Source organism: Canis lupus, chromosome 11 (genome assembly GCF_048164855.1).
Source record: "Canis lupus baileyi chromosome 11, mCanLup2.hap1, whole genome shotgun sequence".
NCBI lineage: Eukaryota > Metazoa > Chordata > Mammalia > Carnivora > Canidae > Canis > Canis lupus.
The window spans coordinates 69,771,601-69,775,411 of record NC_132848.1 but is presented as its reverse complement, the minus strand read 5'-3'; the positions used below and the strand labels follow the sequence as shown (position 1 = coordinate 69,775,411).

General features: G+C 47.1%; 1 long non-coding RNA gene across 1 annotated transcript; it reads right to left on the bottom strand.

The window, feature by feature from the left end:
- Positions 1-319: 319 nt before the first annotated feature.
- LOC140642336 (uncharacterized) lies at positions 320-2,450 on the bottom strand. Its single transcript, XR_012038812.1, has 3 exons — positions 2,352-2,450; positions 1,079-1,148; positions 320-523 (listed from the first exon to the last, which is right to left on the bottom strand). It is a non-coding gene; the product is annotated as an uncharacterized lncRNA (long non-coding RNA).
- Between the last annotated feature and the right edge of the window lie 1,361 nt (positions 2,451-3,811).

The following is a 3,811-nucleotide window of genomic DNA, read 5'->3' as shown; positions in this document are numbered from 1 at the left end:
CTGATGTTTGGGGAACCACAGACTCAGGGCCTCTGCAATGTCTTACCCGGATCTGATTTTCTTGAGAGCTGACTCAATTCCTTGTTCCTTTCCAACCCACAACCTTCTTCCTCTACTCATAAAAAAAAAAAAAAAAAAAAAAATCACTTTCCTCTGCCTGACTCCCTCATGGTTTCCGTAGGGGGTTGATTATTGCCAAAGGCCCTACCTACCTCCTACCACCCAGGAACAAGCTTGTGTATTATTGAGAGGGGGGCTTCCCAGACAGTGACACACATGGTGGGGACAGTCAGGTGCACACAATCATTCAATCCTCTTTATTTCCAGGTGAGTTCATGTAATGCTATGCAGCTGGTAGAGAAAACAGGCCATCTTAAGCTGGAAGTTTCATCCTCTCTTTTGTTTTCTACGTGCGTGCCGTTGTGGGGCCGTTTAAATCAAATTCTTCTCTATAGCTGAGCGCAGACCCCGCACATTTCTGGTTTTGCTCTTTCTGAAGATAATTTCTGCTGTTTAATGAGATCTGAGAATGAAGTCAGGCATGAGCAGGAGAAAGGTCACAGTGTGTGCTCAAAGGTATATTAACTACTGTTGGAGCTGACATCGGTCTCCTTCCAAGAGGACAAAATTAAGCAGCAAATAGTAAATACGTTCAATGGCACTTTATTGCAAGGAGGACCATTTACAATGAAATAAGAATATGAGAATGGTTTCAAAGAGAAAATGGGAGTGCTTACAAATAGAACACATCTTACCGGTTAGAGTGGGAATGTGATTCCAGTCAAGGTTAATGGGGAAACGGTTAATGAAGGGTACAGATTCCAAAGCTGCATGATGCCATATTGTATCTCACAGAGGTAATTAATACTAGAGACTCTGGCTAAATGGACACATTATACACAGCAGACAACTTGAAATTCCACACACCATATAGAGAGGCTCCTCCGGATGCTTTATGACTCACCCTGTTCCTGACAGTGGGACATTAGAGCTGGCGTTTTCCAGCCCTTTCCCTCCCGGAGTCAGTGTGGTACCCGGACAGAACAGCAGACGGGGACAGGAGCGGGGTCCAGCTCACCTCAGTTGCTGGGAGGTGCTGGGTCACCTTGGGCGAATCTTCCTGTCTGTCTTGGGCTCAATTTCCTCATCTGTAAAACGAGGGCGTGGGCTAGCGTGATCTGTAAAGTGGCTTCCAGTTTTGAATCTGAGACTTTTTTTTCCTGCACTTCATTGTCATCCCGTCGTTAGCACTTACCTACTTCATCATTGTGTAAGGATGGATGTAGCTGGGTTAAAGATCGCAGATAGAAACACAGGCGTGGATTTACCTGCGTTACCTGCTTGTGGCCCTTGTGTGTACGTAGGCGTCCACTTACCACGTCTTTGAAATGATATAACCTTGGAGATTTGTGTCAAAAAACTTTCTATTTCTACCATCAGCGTTCATGGTTTTTAATCCCTCTCACATTTTTTCCCCCAAAGGTAAGCTAACGGGAGTAAGGTTACCTATAGAATTAATGCCTGGGATTAAGGCGAATGTGGGTGAAAGAGCCCCTTAGCCTATGGTTGCAGGATTATCTGTCTCTAAGAAGCACCTTCTTTTCTCTCCTTTTCTTGCTCTGAACACCCGAGGCGGGAGAATGAGGCCAAGGATCTGTAGCAGCAGGTGAGGGAAGGAATGGGGATCACATTACATCCTTCACATTTAGCTGTCTCCTTTGGCTGTCTGGAATCTTCCCTGTTTGCCTTGTTGAGTAGAGGGGCTTAAAAGTAGGGCATTTGCACACACTGAGTTTTCATCCCAGTGATCATCTTATTGACAGGCGTTGCTCCAGCTGAACAGTTTTCTCTGTGTTCAGGCCTGTTGGTAGGTGGCATCCCGAGGGCAGATTCCATTCTTATCCCAGCCCCAGAACTCGCCCATGGCTGCTTTTTAAAATTCCCAGGTGCACCTTGTTTATTTCTCCCTTCTCCCCTTCCCTGAACCCCAATATTGTCTTTACTTTTGCTCCTCGAGGAAAAGAAACGAAAGCAAAGCAAACAAAAAGCAACGTCCCTGGGTTCCCTGGCTATAGAGACTATCCATGCTTCCTTTAGAGGAGTCAAGAAATACCCCCTGTTATTCTGAATGAAGTAGCTTACAAAGGCCCACCAAATCCCAAATTTAGGGGGAAAAGGGGCCGAAAGAGTGCAGCTTTACGCACTAAATCTCCAGGTTCCACGCTTCTCCACAGACAATGGGAAGGGAAATCCTGGAGGGTTGGGGAGCCCAGAGCCAAGCTACCCTGTGACACTGACAGCTGCAGATTTGCGCCTATTGATTGTGGTGCAGGAGCGAATGTTCCATCAACCTTTAATTGAGCCGATTCCCGAAGAGAACAGGGTCAGCGTTTGCTGCGGGGCTGCGTCTACATAGCCACGGCTGAATTCTGGTTGGCGCCTCTTTAACAGACCCTCATTTGGAAGCTTTTTCACATTCTGTGGGTTCTAGAACATGGGTCCTTGGCTGAGAGGGTTCATCAGAATCACCTGGGTGGGGGGAGGTGGTGATTCCCCCCAGAAGATGGTGCCTCATCTCCTTTGTCTCTGATTGGGTTTGGGCAGGAGGTTGAGTAATTGTATTTTTAATAAGCTCTTTTTTTTTTTTTTTTTTTTTAAAAAGACAATTCTAATGAGCACTCAGAAAATTCTGGAAGATTCCATAGCAAATTGAGAGACAAAGTTAACAAGTTAAGGAGACCAAAAAAAAAAAAAAAAGGTGAAATTGTGAAATAATCCTATCACATCTTGCTGTGTGGGAGGGGACATGATTGCGTGGACACGAGGCGAGATACAGTAGCACCCGCTCCGTGTGATTCTTGAGCGGAAGGGCCTTGCTCTTTCTCGTTTTCGTTGCTGCGTGGCTTGCTTCATCTCAAGGAACAACTGGACTTTCTTGGAGGGCTCCCTCATTTCGTGCAGCTCTCCCTCAGACTCCCCCGCCGTCACCGAGGACCTGGTGGTGAATCCGGCGTCCACTGCAAGAGTCCACGGGACTTCATGACATGACACCGGATGATGGCGGGTGACTTCCTCCCATTGCTATGTTGGGTGTGTGCTCAGACAGTTCTGATTTTGATTTCCTGGTAATTGCTTCCTCATGGACTCAGCCTTTAAAAAAAAAAATTATTTTTTAGTTTTTCAAAAATGTCCTGGTCCCACACAGATGCCTCCAACCCATCCCTTCTTGCCATTCTCGGCCTCCCTCAAAGCCCAGCTTGTTCCTTAATGAATCCGCCGCACGCTGAGCTGTGGCCAAGGAAAATCAAGAGGCCGTTCCATCAAAACATCCGTGATGGAAAAGCCTGTTCCCGTTCTGAGCTTGTGTTCCCCTCGTGTCCCCCCCTGACCCGGAGGGTCTGCGTGGGGGTCAGGGGAGGACGTTTGCACCCCCCACCCCCGGCTACTGTTAAACTGTCCTCATGGTGGTGACTCTGCTGTGTTTACATTCCTGGGCTGCTTTGCCTTTGAAGCTGCTCCTTATTGGTGGGTTGGTGGGGCCTGGTGGCTCCTATACATTTTAAAGCTGCATTCCCCAGAGTTTGCCCCAGCGATGGAGACCTGCACTTTGTCTTTTAAGCAGATAAAAAGAGAGGTCAGTCAGAAGTAATTCCCCTACTCCTCGTATAAACAATTTAACTGCTGCAGCAACATACTTGCTTGGAATTACTCCCTCAGATTCAATTCCCTTTTCCTGCTCCACTTGTAAAAATGGTTAGTGTCCTCTATAAACTGCCGCTCACCAAGGTGCAGGGCTTGCTGTGCGGTTGTA